Here is a 19496-nt window from a genome sequence, read left to right as displayed (position 1 = left end):
TGCACCCACACAGAAACACAAAGTGTAAAATACTGTTTGAGTACTAGTTATAGCATTAATTCACATTGGACAACACATTAAGGACAGAGGCCCTACATGAAGAGTAAGTGCACAATGACTCCTGTTGTTGGCTTAACAAATTGACACTCTTGTTTATGGCGTCAGTAATCACCCTAGGCTCAAGTCATGAGTTGCCAAGGCTATGGAAGCCTTTTGATTTTGCCGACTCTAATCTTATTTAGACAAGGTCATAGTCAAAGTGGAAGTTCTCTCCTCCCTTCAGAGAAAGGTACCTTCTTCATTGATGCCCCGTTCTTTCCACTGGGGTATCCCTTACAGAGATCTTTCATTTAGGTGTTATTTTTTTTTTTTGCCAGAGTGTCTTGGCTCTCCATGCTTAAAATACTCTCATGGGCTTTTTAGTCGGATCCAAATGCATTAAGCGCTGATTCTGAGACCAGAGTGCTGTGTAGGACCTCTGACATTCTATGAGTCTGCTGTGTATCCCGCTTCCCAGGTTGGATCATGCTCTCCATTTTAATTCTATCAGTTAGTATTAGCAGACACTAGTCTTGTTTATGTGATCCCTTTGACTCTTAATCCTGTCATTATGATCAATTGTTAACTGAAACTGATCACTTTGACTGGTGAGATGGCATTGGTACATGCCACCTTGATGGGATCGAATTGGAATCCCCTGGCACGTTTCTAACTCTACCATTTGGGGCAATTCCGATTGAGCATGTGCTGAACTGTACATCCCCTCCCTCTCTTATTCCCACTCTTATATTTAACAGGGTTCACTTTTCAGTTAAATTTAAGCACCTAAGAATAATAGTGTATTACGTAAATAAAAACTTCAATATCAAAATGTATGAAATATTATCATAGGTCTTTTACACATCAAAAATTTTTATAATATTATCATTTTCCAAATTCCCCATGTTCATACATTTCAAAATGATTTTACACCAGAGTAAATTTGTTTTATTTCCACTTTTCAGTAAACTCTTTAAAGCATCCTCACATTCATTGAAGTTTGAAATTCAATTTGCACATCAGTTGATTGTAATTATTGCATGTTGTGGCTAAGATAGTGATTTTAGGGAGAAGATGAAGTTAGATTTGGATGTTTTCTGTTGTACATGCCTAAACATCCTGAAATATATTAGTTTAAATCTTGGTAGAGAGATATAGACTTAATTATTTGACTGGTGACTGTCTTCTATATACAAGTATATATGGAGTGCATAACATAAAATAAAACTATGTAGTTCATAAGATTCAGAATCATGAATGATCTTTGGTTTTAAAAACCTGTATAAAAATAGTATGAATGAGTGACATAGTAAAGCCAGTAGATAAAGGGTCTTGATATTCAACTGAAAATTTGGAAATTGATTCTTTTTTTCATTTGACAGAGTTATAGCCAGTGAGATAGAGGCAGAGTGAAAGGTCTTCCTTCCGTTGGTTCACTCCCAAAATGGCCACTATGGCCAGCACTGCGCCGATCTGAAGCCAGGAGCCAGGTGCTTTTTCCTGGTGTCCCATGAGGGTGCAGGTGCCCAAGCACTTGGGCCATCCTCCACTGCCCTCCCGGGCCACAGCAGAGAGCTGGACTGGAAGAGGGCATCCAGGACTAGAACCTGGCGCCCATATGAGAAGCCAGCACTGCAGGCAGATGATTAACCTACTGTGCCACAGTGCTGGCCCCGGAAATTGATTCTTTAAGTGTGAAATTGTTATAGGTTTTTCAGTCTGGGAGGAATAAAATCAAAATGCTCCTTGAAGTAGGTCATTCTTATAGCCATATGACTAATACATTGAAGCAGGCCTAGACTGGAGAGGGAATGATCAACCAAGGAGTTCATTTGCTGTCATTCAGGCTTGAGGTAAGAAAGGTCTGTCCAGAAGGGTCTCATTAGGAATAAAGAAGAAAAGATACAAGCTCAATAATGTGAGAGGAAATAATGAACAAAACTTGTTTACTGATGAAATAGGTTTGTGAGAGAGAAAGAAAAATAAAAGCCTACCTCCTGCTGAAGTGAGTTAGCAGACTCGTTCAGGCCAACACTTGAGTGCTCATAGTTACTGAGCTCATTTTGTGAGGTAGCCTGTGTAAAGTGCCTTAGCACAACGCCTCACCCATGCCAAGTATTCAATTAAGTTAGCTGTCATTACTCAGTGGTAAAAAACATTAAATTAAAAATTAAATTCTGTATTTTGCAACAAATTGCATGCAACTGGAAACCGTAATTCTTCGTGAAATAATCCAGTCACAAAAAGACAAATGTCATGTTTTCCCTGATCTGTGGTAACAAATAGAGTACCTAAAATGTAATGTAGATGAGTGAAATTGATATTTTGAAATTCTGTGATTATTGTAACCCCTGTCTCCAAGGGAAGGGGTTTTTTATCTTCATACTATTTGTTGAACTTGTTACTTAGTATAGGATTAATTTTACGAGCATAAATTTAACTGAAAACACATCTTTATAAAAATTAAGAGTGGAATTAGGAGAGGAAGTAAGAATGGTGGGAATATGGGCAGGAGTGAAGGTAGGGTGGGAAATATCACTGTGTTCCTAAATCTATATACAGGAAATATTTGGAACTTGTATACCTTAACTAAAAAATAATTTGAAAAAAGTTAGCCGCCATCATTCTATCAAAACTGCTCACTGCTGTAGAAATTTATACAACCTGTCAAATTAGTTCTTCTTTATGTTCCCGGATAGTGGCCTCAAGTGCATCCTTAACATAGCTTACCCCTTCATTTGCTGTATCTACTCTTTCACATCTACACTCTTTCAAGCATCTTGCCTCACTTCACCATTTTGCTCTCAGCATATGATCTATCCCTTCACTTGATAGAGAAAACAGATGCTTCAGAAAACAGCCTCAACAGTTTACCATCCAGTCCTTGGGTTTGAGTGTCTCTGCCCCATACTCTCCTTCTTATCTGCTGATTAAATGGCGAGCTGTGCTGCATCAACAACCAGTACCCTGGACAGCACCTCTGTGCCTTTGGAAAACATGGAGTCATATTCATACCTCTCTTTTTTAAGATTTCATTTTGAGAGAAGAAACGGTAAAAGTAAGAGACTTCCTGAGTGTGCACACTGTCTCTGTCAGCAGGTGTGGGACCCTAGACAAGCCTCTTAACCTCTCAACACTACCATGCCCTTAACTATGAAATGGGGACAATGAAAGCACCATTGTATAAGGCTATTGTGAGCCTTCAGTGAGATTATTCATAAAAAGCACTTAGCCAGTGCCAAGAATGTGTTAGCTAATGCTATTATCTATCACTACTTGTGTCTTTCTATCAGCATTAAATATTCTTAAGTGTCTTCAATCTTTGATAAAAAGCTCTTGTTGGTCTCACATGCTCCTTCAACTATTGCCTCACTTATTTGCTGCAACATAACAAATAGGCCATATAAGTTATACTCAGTTCCTCCCCATTCATTTTTCAAATCATTTCAATCTTTTTAAGGTAAGGACAGGAATTTTACAGAATCCAACAGACCCTATTATGTCCTCCTGTTATTTAACATTTCATCAGATTTTCATGGCTTTTATGCATACCCTCATACATTAACCCATCAATGTAATTGATTTTAGGATCTCCTCACCTAAAATCTTGGTTTTATTCCCAATTATTTGGTAGATCTTGTACAGTCTTTGATGTTTAATCCTTTTCTACCTGAACTTTAGCTATTAGTGTTCTCATTAGAACCTCTCATGACTGAAGTTACTATCTATGTTAGTCAGCATGAGGTGTTATGCTATGATCATAAATTTTTCCTGAAATCTCAGAGACTGAGCACACAACAATGGTTTATTTTCACTAATGGCCAATCCAAGGACTTAGGATGGCACTGTATTATGTTACCATCTCATGGCTTACCTCTCATGTCCACTAAATTAGGGAGTATGAAATGTGGAAAACTCTCCTTCCCCTTTATTGGTTGCCAACTTTACAGTGGCATATGTCGCTTCCACAACCAAAACTGGACACATTACCTAAACTACTTGTAAGGGACACTGGGAAGTCATATTATGTGCCCAGGAAGGAGAAAAAAATCTGAGTATTGTGTATTCTGTCAAATTGTACCAAACTGTCTACATGTCAATAACCCACCAAATGGCACATTTAGCTCAGATCTCTCTTTTGATCTCCAAGACTATTTAAGTTGGGATCTTGATTGCAAGTAATATAATCTTACTCAAAAGATTTATGTATTTAAAATAATTTATTTTCAAGACTGTTACATTGTCTTATCTGGAATATCTTCAAGGAATGAACTAGCAACAAAGGTAGTAGAACTTAAGAAAGACTCTATCTAGTGCCCATATTCTTCTCTACATATATTCTATTTCAGAATTTCCATTTACTTATACCTGATTTTTTTTGTTTGCTTCTAGTCATGTGACAGAATATGATCACTGTCATCCTCTTGGTTTCCAAACCCTGTTTTCAGCTTGTAGGAAAAAAGTCCTCTTCATCTGTTCTGTGTTCCAAAGGCTGTAAAGGAATGCTGGTAGTCCAGCTTGGGATGGTGTCAGATCTCTGACTGTATCAGTGTGGCTGGAGGTCTGTTACCTAGATAGTGACAGGGGAGTTGTACACTAGGAAGGTAATTACCAAAAATGAAGTCTTTAAAGAGTACTGAGTAGGTATATTCACCAACTTTTCATTTCTTTAACCAAAATATCTGAGAGGAGCCACTTAGAGAGGCAGAAGGTTTATTTTGGCTTATAGCTTGGAAGTTCACAGCACAACATCAGGGGGCCCAATTAGTCAGACATCCAGCAAGATGAGCATCTACATAGGTTTAGGGAGCTAGATCCTGTTCAAACCATAGCAAGATTTGACCTATAGTTTTGAAAGACTGATCATTTTTGTTGTTCTGTTGAAAACAATCCCTAGTAAGATAGCAATGGAAGCGTGAAGTACAACTAAGCTGTGACAGTTGGCCAAATGAGAGAAGAATGTGACTGGAGTTATGATCATCATAGAGAGGTAGAGAAAAGAAGTGGTACTCTTGTGACTTCATTTTGAAGATAAAGCTTCCAGTAAGAGAGAGGAAAGAATCTAGCCATACCCCTAGATTTTCAACTAGGGTACCCAGAGAAGTAGTGTTACCTTTAACTTTGATGGGGAAGATGAGGATAAAAATACTTAAATGTGGAGGGGAACAGGAATCAGGTTTTTTTAAGACAAGTGGAATTTCAAGCAACAGATGTTCATAAAGTGGAGGTCACTGACATATAGTGATATAAATCAAAGGGGCTAGCTATGCCATGTGCATGCCAAAAGAAGAATACTTAGAGTCAAGCTCAAAAACTTCCCATTCCCTCCATAATCTTTATCTTCTTCCTGATCCCTAATTCATCAGATTATATCACTAAGCACAAGACTGTTCACATGAAAACATACACTTAATTGTTTCTTTGTCTTATTCATCCTCAAGCTCCAATAACAAACTTAACAATTTATTTCAAAGGCAGAACTATTCCTTGAATCTCCTAAGTTCTCACAGATTGTGCCTTTTCACTACTAAACTATTCAAGGACTTCTGATTGCTTGATGATAAAGCCAAATTCTTTCCCACGTCTCACAGGGCTTTGAGTTATTGAACCACTGTGGTTCTCTGAAGTTTTATCTCCTATCTCTTCTGGTTCTTCCTTGGTACACTGGGTTCCTGTCACACCAGACTTTTTTTTTTTCCAGGTCTTTGAACACACCATAAATCTCTCTACTGGAATTTGTTGTTCCCAAAATACGCTTTCTCCACTTCTTTGCCAGTTGATTTCAATAGGCATTATATTACAGTGGTGACAAGGGTAGGCTCTGTAGGTGCAGTCTTGAAGAACTGCCTAAATTTACTGTGTGTTTCAGTGTCTCGATTTGTACAGTTATGATAACTGACTTTAGTGAGGATTAAACAGGTTTGATCATAGCAAGTTCTTCCTTGCAGTGATCAAGTGGCAAGAAAATGGATGTTTTTATTATTCATTCTTCTAGGTCCAATTTTGATTTCCTATCCCCAGGGAGATCTTCTCTCGCAGGCTTCACTATACTTAGGCAGGACTCCCTGGTAGATATACTGTTGTCCATTTTACATCTTTTAATCTTCCTAGTCAAGATTGTAATTTCATGTAACCCTGAAGTTAGAGCTCCTCCTTTCCTGGGCATCTTTCTCTGGCAGTTAAATAGTGTTCCAGCAACATATATAATTAAGCACAGTGTTTCACAGAGATGTCTACTCAGTAACACGTGTGTGCATGCATACACACACACATACACACTATACTCTGCTAACAAAGTTTCAATTCTCATCACTTGACAAAGTAGCAAATGTAAAAAAAAACATACTGTACTACACAATGTGACACAAATATTACCATAGTGAGTCATTCATGCACCTTGCTTTGTTATGGTCTGAACATCCTTCTCTAAAGAAATATGTGTTGCTAAACAGTGTTTCACACAGACATCACTGTAATATGTCTTTCACACACTTAACTATGTAAAACAGTGTGAGCACAGGCCACTAGAGAAAGCAGTGCATGCACCACACTGCTAAACATAGGATTCTACAGAGACATCACTCTGCTCAGAAACACAGACAACCAGCCCTGTAATCCAAGGATCTGTTGCAATGGGACATATTTCAGAAGGGACACATCAGAGTATATAGTATTCCCGAGGGGTCTTGCTGATACCTTTTTCGTTCTCCCACTTCTACCTCATTCTACAGCCTGCAATTCTCATAGGACCATTTCTATTGGCTAAGGGACACATATATACAAATGCACACATGTGTACTCTCACAGGAAATCCACTTAATGCATTTACTCCTGTGCTTAATAATGTCTTATCCTGGGGCTCAAACCTGGCACAGCCTGCATCTTCATAGAGATCACTTCCAAATTCAAATTTTCTCTCTCAAGTTCTCTCCTAGCTTTAGGGAGGGTATAATCCTACTCAGAGGAACTGGACAAGCCCCCAGAAGAATGCATTCCTTGGCCGGCGCCGTGGCTCACTAGGCTAATCCTCCGCCTTGCGGCGCCGGCACACCGGGTTCTAGTCCCGGTCGGGGCACCGATCCTGTCCCGGTTGCCCCTCTTCCAGGCCAGCTCTCTGCTGTGGCCAGGGAGTGCAGTGGAGGATGGCCCAAGTACTTGGGCCCTGCACCCCATGGGAGACCAGGAGAAGTACCTGGCTCCTGCCATCGGATCAGCGCAGTGCGCCGGCCGCAGCGCGCTAGCACGGCGGCCATTGGAGGGTGAACCAACGGCAAAAGAAGACCTTTCTCTCTGTCTCTCTCTCACTGTCCACTCTGCCTGTCAAAAAAAAAAAAAAAAAGAATGCATTCCTTCTCCCTGGGGCTTCAGCTGGATTTCCAGCAAGGTTTTGATACTCTAATTCCATTGCCTTCCTTGTCTTTCTGCTAGAGTAAAGGGCTCACTTATTAGACTCTGCTTGTCATCTGAAGAGACACAAGCCTCCACATCTACAGAGGCACAACCTCAGATCACAAATAAGAACACTCCAAATATGGTAGTCTCAATATTATCAAGGAAGAGAAATACTACTTTAAAATTTACTATATATAAGAAAATGGTCACTTTTCCATTCAATTATCATTTACAGTTACATTCAATTTATTGTTTTCCATTCAATTATTGTTTGTGTAGCTATTGTCTACATTCCCACTAGAGTCTTTTTGCTTTTTGTTTGTTAAACTACTTATTCAGTTAATTCTTAAGCCTTTTTTTCTGTAATGTGAATTTAAAATATTATCTGAAGAACTAAAAAAAGGGAAATAAAGGCGGGGGAGAGATGGAGGAAGGGAATATCACTACGTTCTTAAAATTATATCTACAAATCACATTAAATCTGTTAAAAACTAATTAAAAACTTAATTTAAAAAATGACAAAAAAGAAAGACCATGGATGGCAGTATTATTCCAAGCAGTGTCAGTTTCCTCTTAGTTTCTTTCACTGCTTTCAAGACTGGGAGTGGAGCTGTCGGTGTCTCAGAAAGAAGAGCCATTGCTGAGCTGTTTTCCTCTTAATAGCTACTGTTTAGTTACATAAATACATGGCAGAAGCTTTGAAATGGGAGGATTTCCTTTACCTTGCCTTTTTGGAGTATGGTAACTTCCCAGGGTAAGGTGCTTACCTGTAACCTCAATGGGCTGTAATCTCAGTGGGGTGAAGAGGGTCCAAAGTATAAGGATCTAGTACTTTCCTGTGTAAATTACTGCCTAGGCCAAGATGCTAATGGGACAATCATGAGGTGTTGTTAAGGTTACCTAGCCAATGATTTGAATCATTATTTAATATGCATCATATTGCATCCCTGTATCCTAATGCCTGGTACATATCAAGAGCATAATGAATATTTAGTCAAGTAAAAATCTTCTAATAATCTGCCTTAACCTTCCAGAAGCATGATTAAATATTCATATACTTACATATATGTTAAATAATTTAGGAAACTCAAGTGGCAGGGCACAAGGTGAGCAGAAAGGAAGCTGATCAAGTTCATTATGTGTTAAGTACCAGACAGTAAAGGACTGTGGCTTGAAGGTGAATTTGTTTAGGATTTGTCCTGACAGTTACAATCAACCCAAGTGAGAAAGCCAAATGTAGAGGCCAAACTTGAACCCAGACAGAAACTTAGAGAAGTAGCAACTTTCTCAGTGGCCAGAGGGAAACAGGCAAGTTCCGGAGGCCTAAGTATGCATCCTCATAGGGAAACAGAGAACATGCAGGCTGGATACTGGTCATCGGATCCTACTCTGTTCAGGGCAGGAGGAAGCACACTGGTCAGCCCAGATGAACTCAACAATGGAGATCACCAATTCAAACATCCAGAATCTTTACCCCAAGAATAAAATTATGGTGTCTAAACAGAAGACCAGGAATTGGCAATAATATTTGAGTCAATATCATTGTAAAATAAAGGTTGTATATCCTGTCTAGGATGGAACCTCCAAGTGGATCCAAAAACTAACTTGATTTTGAAGAAGTTTAAAACCAGGAACTAGCTAAGTTAATTCCTCATAGCAGAGGATTCTGGGATTAAAAAGAATGCCTGCACTACCATGACCTCCCTCCTGTGGTCCCTTTATTCCTATTCATGTTTTTTCATTCCTTCTTTCTGTCAATTCTACTGTATTACTATTTCCTTCTCTTCCTCCTCCTCTCATTTTTATTCATACTAAAAAGGTAATGTCTGAATACCATTTTGTTACACAATCGTTCCCATTTATCAGTGGTTTCACTTTGTGCAATTTCATTTACCCTTATTCCACTGCTATATGAAAATATTAAATGGAAAGTTCCAGAAATAAAAAATTCCTAAGTTCTAAATTGCAAACCATTCTGAGTAGCCTGATGAAATCCCATGACTCTTTGCACTGTCTCCCCTGGAATGGGAATCATCCCTTTGTCAGGAGCAACCACACTGTACATGCTACCTGCCTAGTAGTTGCTTAGTAGCCATCTAGGCTTTCAAACTGACTTTCATGGCATCACAGTCCTTGTGTTCAGTGTGTTCAGGTAACCCTTATTTTTCTTAATAATACTTATTTTATTACATTAATAATTGTTCCATTTTATTATTGGATACTTTTGTTAATCTCTTACTTGCCTAATTTAGAAAATAAACCTTAGCATAGGTATGTATGTATAGGATAAAAAAAACATAGTCTTCATAGTATTTGGTACTATTGAATGTTTCAGGCATACTTGTAATGCAGCCCCTACAGATAGGACTACTACTGTATTCTTATGTTACCATTGCTACTCTGAAGCCAGCATAAGACCACTATGTGCTATGATATCTTTCTGACCCTGATCCCATTCTTTTGTTTTAATATATTTCTTTGTAATTTCTGATTAATTTTTACCATTACCATTGCCTCAATTATTGTTACTTGAGAAATTTCTAGAATTTAATTTATGCTCATTTTGTAAGCTTTCAAGGACAGGGTTTATTTCATTATTAAACCTCATCATCAATGCATTCAAAGCACTTGTGTACCTTATTTATAATAATTGCTTATTTAAACTACAAATTATTGCTTTCAGAAGAAGTTACTGATTAATACAGAACATATGCTTATTATTAGTGTCTTAGCCCATTCAGGCTGCTACAATGAAATAACAAAATGGGGAGCTTATACACAATAGAAATTTGCAGTTCTAGAAACTGCAAAGTCCAAGACCAAGTTGCCAGCAGATTTTATAAAGTTTATTTTTATTTATTTAAAATAGGGAAATAGATCCAATCAATCTAACTTCTGGATATTTCCCTATATTATTCCTGTGTGTCCACAACAGCCAGACATAGACCATGCTGAATCCAGGTATCCCATGTGTGTGGCAGGGACCCAGATACTTGAGTGTCATCTACTGCCTCCAGCAGTGTGCATTATCAGGAAGCTGGATTGGGAGCAGAGGAAGGACTTGACCTCAGATACTCCAGTATGGGATCTAGGTGTCCCAAGTAGTGGCTTAACTCATTATGTCACAACATTAGCCCCTGCCAACAGATTTAGTATACAGTGAGGACTGGTTTCCCGATTCTTAAATAGCATCTTCTAGGTCTCACATGGTGTGAGGACTAGTTAGATCCCTGGGACTTCTTCTCTAAGGGTTTTCATCTCACTGTTGGGGGCTTCACCTTCATGACTTAATTAGCGCGTAAAAGGCTCCACTTCATAATACTATCTCACTTTGGGGCTAAGGATTTAAACATGAATACAAAAATTCTGACCATCCTAGCAAGATATCTTTCAAAAAAGAATAAAAGAGGGAAAACAGTTATTATTCTAAGTGCTGATTAAGAGACCAAATGAAGCCTAATTTTATTTTAGGACTGATGGTTGTTCTAACTTGACTAGCCTTTTTCTAACTCTTTTTGCATAGCATCAAACTTGGCCTTCTGATACCTTTTCCACTGACAGGAAAGTTAGCTGTTCTTGCTAAAGGTCATCATCATTGCAGGCTGCTATAGTTTATTGCTTCTAACCTGGGAGAATTCCCTTTAACGGGTTCAATTTTCATAAAGTCTTTTCTGCTCTTTGTAGCAGCCATAATTTAGTGCCCCCAATTAATTGAGGGAGCTAAAATTTCATACATAGTTAACTATGCCTTCAATCAGTATTTGGTGCTTAGAAAATAAGTCCCTAATGGACATTTGCCCCTGCAAGTCATGCTGCTCCAAAAATTGATGCATTTTCACAGACTGTTTCTCTTTCAAATGTTCAAGTTCAGCAACAATTGAAGTCGGTGGAGTGGAGAGTGTTTCCAAGAAAAAAGGAGTGCTCGATGCAACTTTGAGGTATGACAGAAAATGAAAGTGACTTTAACCTCTTCTAGATAGATGAGTCAATGGTTATATTATCCACAGTTCAACCCATGCTTAATGAATGTGGATCCCCCACAAAGCTATATATTTTATTCCAATGAGTTGTTACTGTTTGGTAGAAGCAGTTATTCAACCACTTATTGATAGAACCTCACCGATTATGGGACTGTTCATAAATTGCAGCTCACCTTATATATTCCTCCAAAACTCTGGCCAGAAACACCTAACACCTCACACAAAAATCCACTCAAAATAGATCGAAGACCTAAATCTATGGCCCAATACCATCAAATTATTAGAAAACATTGGGGAAACTCCGCAAGACATTGGCATAGGCAAAGACTTCTTAGAAAAGACCCTAGAAGTACAGGCAATCAAAACCAAAAATTGACAAATAGGATTATATCGAGCTGAGAAGCTTCTGTGCTGCGAAAGAAACACTCAGAAATATGAAGAGACAACTGACAGAATGGGAGAAAATTTGCAACCTATGCAACTGATAAAGGGTTAACATCCAGAATCTATAAAGAGCTCAAGACATTCAACAACAACAAAATAAATAACCCAGTAAGAAACAGGCAAAGGACTTTAACAAGCATTTTTTCAAGAGAGGAAATTCAAATGGCCATAGACACTAAAATGCTCAGGATCCCTCGCCATCAGGGAAATGCAAATCAAAACCACAATGAGGTTTCACCTCACTCCACTTAGAATGGTTTTCATACAGAAATCAACAAATGGCAAATGCTGCTGAGGATGTGGGGGAAAAGGTACCCTGATCCACTGTTTGTGGGAATGTAAACTGGTGCAGCCACTGTGGAAGACAGTATGGAGAGACCTCAGAAATCTGAATATAGACCTACCATATGATACAGCAATCACACGCCTGGGAATTTATCCAAACCAAAATAAATCATCACATGAAAGAGTTATCTGTGGCCGGCGCTGTGGCTTAACAGGCTAATCCTCTGCCTTGCGGCGCCAGCACACCAGGTTCTAGTCCCGGTTGGGACGCCAGACTCTATCCCGGTTGCCCCTCTTCCAGGACAGCTCTCTGCTATGGCCCGGGAAGGCAGTGGAGGATGGCCCAAGTGCTTGGGCCTTGCACCCGCAAGGGAGACCAGGAGAAGCACCTGGCTCCTGGCTTCGGATCAGCGAGATGCACCGTCCACAGCGGCCATTGGAGGGTGAACCAACGGCAAAAAGGAAGACCTTTCTCTCTTCTCTGTCTCTCTCTCTCACTATCCACTCTGCCTGTCAAAAAAAAAAAAAAAAGAGTTATCTGTACCCCCTTGTTTACTGTAGCACAATTTACAATAGCTAAGAGATGGAATCAACCCAGGTATCCATCAGCTGTTGATTGGATTATTATTTTTTTTTTTTTACAGGCAGAGTGGACAGTGAGAGAGAGAGACAGAGAGAAAGGCCTTCCTTTTTCCATTGGTTCACCCTCCAATGGCCGCTGCAGCCGGCACGCTGCAGCCAGCACACCACGCTGTTCCGAAGCCGAGAGCCAGGTTCTTATCCTGGTCTCCCATGTGGGTGCAGGGCCCAAGTTGGGCCATCCTCCACTGCCTTCCCGGGCCATAGCAGAGAGCTAGACTGGAAGAGGGGCAACCGGGACAGAATCCGGCGCCCCAACCGGGACTAGAACCCAGTGTGCCGGTGCCGCAGGTGGAGGATTAGCCTAGTGAGCTGCGGTGCCAGCCCTGTTGATTGCATTATGAAACTATGGTTTATATACACTATGGATTACTACTCAACTGTAAAAAAACAAAAAAAAAAGGAAATCCTGTATTTTGCAACAAAATGGTTGCAACTAGAAGCTATTATATTAAGTAAAATAAGACAGTCCCCAAAATACAGGAATCATATGTTGTACTTGATCTTTGGTAACTAATAGAGTACCTGAAATGTAATGTATTGGAGTGAAATAGACATTTTAAGATTTTATGATTGTTTACTGCCTTCTCTCTTCCATTAAGGAACAGCATTATTTTTTCTTTTCTTTTTTTCTTCATACTTCATACTATTTGTTGAAAACTTCTACTTAGTGTGGGGTTAACTATATGGTCATTAAGTAAACTGAAAGTACATCTTTTAATAATTAGTGGAAATGTGAGAGGGAGGAAGAGGATGGGTTGAAGTGTGGGTCAGAGGGAGGGTAGGGGGGAAATGTCACTATGTTCCTAAATCTATACATATGAAATGCATGAAACTAGTATAACTTAAATATTTTTTTAAAAAAAAGTTCACCCAGACTTCTGACTGGGGTGGCCATTGTAGGGAATGTACAGAGTTCTGGCCCAGCCTTGCCACTGACTCCTTGTCAGCTTGGATGTGTCTTTTCCCCAAATTCTCTATTTCCCCACTCCAGGACTCTGATTACTGTTTGCTATCACTACCCAATGCAAGAGGATTGAAAACAGATGTCCACAAAACAAATTACCATAGCAGCAATAATCAATTATAATGTTCCAAAAATGGATGCAACCCAAATGTCCATGAAGATATGAATGGATATGCAAAATTTGATCTCTCCATATAACAAAACATCATCCATAAAAGTGAAGTACTTATCCATGATACAACATGGTAGAACCTTAATACATATTGCTAAATGAAAGAAGCCAGAAACAAAAGGTCACATATAATATGATTCCATTTATAAAAAATGTCCAGAATGGGCATCAGTGGTTGTCAGGAGCTGATAATTAAAAGAGACCACTTGATGTGTATAGGGTTTTCTTCTGGGTGATAAACATGTTCTTGCTGGTGCCGTGGCTTAACAGGCTAATCCTCCACCTTGCGGCGCTGACACATGGGGTTCTAGTCCCGGTCGGGGCACCGATCCTGTCCCGGTTGCCCCTCTTCCAGGCCAGCTCTCTGCTGTGGCCAGGGAGTGCAGTGGAGGATGGCCCAAATTCTTGGGCCCTGCACCCCATGGGAGACCAGGATAAACACCTGGCTCCTGCCATCGGAACAGCGCGGTGCGCCGGCTGCAGCGCGCCTACTGCGGTGGCCATTGGAGGGTGAACCAACGGCAAAAAAGGAAGACCTTTCTCTCTCTGTCTCCCTCTACTGTCCACTCTGCCTGTCCAAAAAAAAAAAAAAACATGTTCTTATATTGATTACTGGTGAGTATTACACAGCCTTGAGAATATACTAAAAATTATTGAGTAATATACTTTAAATTAAAAATAACTAAAAATAACTGCCTCAGTAACTTACTTAAATTTTTTTTTTTTTTTTTTTTTTTTACAGAAGATCAGCTTAGTATGTATTAGGTAAAGTTTTCAACATTTTGCCCATATAGCAATACAAAGTGAAAAAATTACCATTGGATTACTAATTATAGCGTCAAATAGCAATGTACAGCACATTAAAGAGAGAGAACCCACATGATTTTTTCTCAGATTAATTAACTTTCTATGCCATTTCCCCTTCAACACCAGGTTGTTATTATTTTTTTTTCATTTCCAATTCTCTTTATATACAGAAGATCACTTCAGTATATCATTAGCAAAGAGCTCATCAGTTTGTGCCCACACAGAAACGCAAAGTATAAGGATAAAGTATTACATTGTATATCTAGAGTCAGGACCTAAACTGATCAGGTCAATGTTTCTTATAGTGTCCATTTCATTTCAGCAGGTTTCCCCTTTGGTGCTCAGTTAGTTGTCGCCGATCAGGGAAAACAAATGATATTTGTCTCTTTGGGACTGGCTTAATTCACTCAGCATGATGTTTTCCAGATCCCTCCATCTTGTTTCAAATGACTGGGTTTCATTGTTCCTTACTGCTGTATAGTATTCTATGGAGTACATGTCCCATAATTTCTTTATCCAGTCTACTGTTGATGGGCATTTGGGTTGGTTCCAGGTCTTAGCTATTGTGAATTGAGCTGCAATAAACATTAATGTGCAGATGGCTTTTTTATTAGCCAAATTAATTTCCTTTGGGTAAATTCCAAGGAGTGGGATGGCTGGGTTGTATGGTAGGGTTATGTTCAGGTTTCTGAGGAATCTCCAGACTGACTTCCATAGTGGCTTAACCAGTTTGCATTCCCACCAACAGTGGGTTAGTGTCCCTTTTTCCCCACATCCTCTCCAGCATCTATTGTTGGTAGATTTCTGGATGTGAGCCATTCTCACCGGGGTGAGGTGAAACCTCATTGTGGTTTTGATTTGCATTTCTCTGATTGCTAGTGATCTTGAACATTTTTTCATGTGTCTGTTGGCCATTTGGATTTCTTCTTTTGAAAAGTGTCTATTGAGGTCCTTGGCCCATCTCTTCAGTGGGTTGTTTCTTCTGCTGTTGTGGATTTTCTTGATTTCTTTGTAGATTCTGGTTATCAACCCTTTATCTGTCGTATAGTTTGCAAATATTTTTTCCCATTCTGTCGGTTGCCTCTTCACTTTCCTGACTGTTTCTTTCGAAGTACAGAAACTTCTCAATTTGATGCAATCCCAAATGTTAATTTTGGTTTTGACTGCCTGTGCTCCTGGGGTCTTTTCCAAAAAGTCTTTGCCTGTACCTATATCTTGCAGGGTTTCTCCAATGCTCTCTAATAATTTGATGGTTTCAGGCCGTAGATTTAAGTCTTTAATCCGGCCAATAGAATGCAACAACACATCAGAAAGATCATCCACCCAGACCAAGTGGGATTTATCCCTGGTATGCAAGGATGGTTCAACATCCGCAAAACAATCAATGTAATACACCACATTAACAGGCTGCAGAAGAAAAACCATATGATTCTCTCAATAGACGCAGAGAAAGCATTTGATAAAATACGACACCCTTTCATGATGAAAACTCTAAGCAAACTGGGTATGGAAGGAACATTCCTCAATACAATCAAAGCAATATATGAAAAACCCACGGCCAACATCCTATTGAATGGGGAAAAGTTGGAAGCATTTCCGCTGAGATCTGGTACCAGACAGGGATGCCCACTCTCACCACTGCTATTCAATATAGTTCTGGAAGTTTTAGCTAGAGCTATTAGGCAAGAAAAAGAAATTAAAGGGATACAAATCGGGAAGGAAGAAGTCAAACTATCCCTCTTTGCAGATGATATGATTCTTTATTTAGGGGACCCAAAGAACTCTACTAAGAGACTATTGGAACTCATCAAAGAGTTTGGCAAAGTAGCAGGATATAAAATCAATCCACAAAAATCGACAGCCTTTGTATACACAGGCAATGCCACGGCTGAGGAAGAACTTCTAAAATCAATCCCATTCACAATAGCCACAAAAACAATCAAATACCTTGGAATAAACTTAACCAAGGACGTTAAAGAACTCTATGATGAAAACTACAAAACCTTAAAGAAAGAAATAGAAGAGGATACCAAAAAATGGAGAAATCTTCCATGCTCATGGATTGGAAGAATCAATATCATCAAAATGTCTATTCTCCCAAAAGCAATTTATACATTCAATGCAATACCAATCAAGATACAGAAGACATTCTTCTCAGATCTGGAAAAAATGATACTGAAATTCATTTGGAGACACAAAAGACCTCGAATAGCCAAAGCTATCTTGTACAACAAAAACAAAGCCGGAGGCATCACAATCCCAGATTTCAGGGCATACTACAGGGCAGTTATTATCAAAACAGCATGGTACTGGTACAGAAACAGATGGATAGACCAATGGAACAGAATAGAAACACCAGAAATCAATCCAAACATCTACAGCCAACTTATATTTGATCAAAGATCCAAAACTAATCCCTGGAATAAGGACAGTCTATTCAATAAATGGTGCTGGGAAAACTGGATTTCCATGTGCAGAAGCTTGAAGCAAGACCCATACCTTTCACCTTACACAAAAACTTACTTAAATTTTGGATTCCAGTTCCCTCCTTGGATATGTGGTGACCAGAAAGTCAGGAGTGGGGAATTATTGACCAGGTGATTCTAATGGTCTGACAAGTTTATAAAATACTACTGTAATAACTTTTTGCTAAGGACTCTTCCAGGTCTCAACTACTTGAGCTCTTTGCTGCTCAAATTAATCATTTGTTTATGTCGTGTCATCTACTACACAGTTGAATAAATGCACCAGACACCTCCAGGGTGAGGTAATGATGGGTGGTATGGATAGTCCTTGCCCTAGTGGAACTTAGATCTGGTACTTTGGGAACAGTAGAAGTTTCTAAATGCCTTTTAAATTTTAATTCACATTCTATTAAACAACCAATGGAATTACTATAAAGAGGCAGCCCAGGACATGTATTTAATAAAATCATTTTAGGTAGAAAAAGAGAATCAAGATATCAAATGTGGCGTCCAACCAAATTGCCCTCCTTAGATCTAGACCTGCAGGGCCCATGACAAACTTTCACAACCACTTTTACTAAATTAATAACCAAGAGACTGGATGGTCTTTTTGTATCATGAGAATATGGACGACTCCATGCTGAGACATCATCGCTAAGGCAGTTCTAGTCCAGGCAACACAGAAGACTAAATATATTGGAAGTTTGGGGGTAAGCCCTCCTAACTCACAAATGGGAGGGGCCTTACAGCAGATGTCTTTCTTAGCACTTTATAAGAGCTGCTTCTCACACTATCACTCACTGTCACAAAGCCTTGAAAATTCTGAGATTGGTCTTGAAAAGGAAATGAAGCCACTATAAAATGATGCAATTCAAATTTTAGAAAGGGTGCCATGCTAATTACTGCTTACAATTTGGAGACAAATTGCCTGAAATGATGCTGATGTTTTTGAATGTAAGAGAAAAATGTATATTCTCAATCTATGACAGGTTTTCAAAAAAGTTTTAAAATGAAATTAGAGAAAAGAGAGACACAGAATGATGTAGAAGAGCTACCCATCTTCTCTGCATCTGTGGAGCTCCAGTGGTCTTCAAAGGGGGCCTCCTTATCCCAAGAGGAATGAGTTTCCTGGAGGAGGAAAGAATGAGGCAACCAAATAATACACTTCCTTGCCAAAACATTTCCACTTTGGGCAGAAATATATAAGACCATCCATTTTTCTTACTTGAATGGTGGAAGCTTCCTGAAGCTTTTCTGATTCAAGCCTCCCAGTGTCATAGCAGAGGATGGCACAGAACACCTAGAACAGGAAGTAGCATATTGAGACTTTCATTCATCTGTCTGATTGTAGCAGTAAATCCCATATGATTTCCCCTCATATCATCTTTCTCCATCTGCCTCTTTCTCTTCCCTTTTCTTCTGCCACCCCTTTATCTACCCAGCCTTTGGCCCCATTTTAGGTTCTAAGGAACAGGAGATGAGTTATTTTTGTCCCTGTCCCAAAGTTCACAGACTATTTGTGGGAGGGGAACACAGATGGCATACAATTGAATCCCAGGCCAAAAATGCTGTAACAGAGGTATGGAGAAGAAGGATTAAATATTGTTAAGTTTGATTGGTAGGGACATGGAAGAATTGTTGGGCAGCAGCCAGCAAGACTTCCCAGGGAAGAAGAAAGCTGATGAAGCCTGTATTGTGATTCTATGCAGGAGCGAATAGTGCATTTTCAACATAAAGGCCTTTGACCAATCCACACATTTGTGGGAAAGTGAGAGGAATCCACATGGAGTCTGGGTCTTTTATGTGTTTGCATGTATCTTTCCAGGAACTTGGGGGTGCAAAGGCAGGTGACTTGCTGGTTTCCACTGGGGACTTGTGGTTTGTCTTTTTCACTTCTTGTCCTGTACTTTTTCTAGGAGATAGTGTTTGCAGGAGATTTATTAAATATTTCAAACTCAGTGTGTTTAGAGGAGGATTATAGAACATTTGCTTTAGTTAAGGAACAGGGAAGAAGTCTCTCTTATTTAAAGGGAAAGACTGCCCTTATTCTCAGAGCCCTATAAAATAAGGACACCTATTTCCCTTAGAGGAAATGCATTTAAAAAGTAAGACTATTTCCAGATTCCTATGGGCTCACAGATTCTTGGATGCTTGTGAAATAAATGAATGTCATTTTCAGGATAGAATATGCTTGGTACAAATCTTAGAATAAGAAAGCATTTCCCTCACTCCTAAATACTTGGGCTGTGAACTGTTAGATACAACAAGCTAGAACTTAAGCATGACAGTCTCTCTTTCTGTCTTTT

The sequence above is a fragment of the Lepus europaeus genome, chromosome X (assembly GCF_033115175.1).
Source record: "Lepus europaeus isolate LE1 chromosome X, mLepTim1.pri, whole genome shotgun sequence".
Classification (NCBI taxonomy): Eukaryota; Metazoa; Chordata; class Mammalia; order Lagomorpha; family Leporidae; genus Lepus; species Lepus europaeus.
This window is presented reverse-complemented; position numbering follows the sequence as displayed.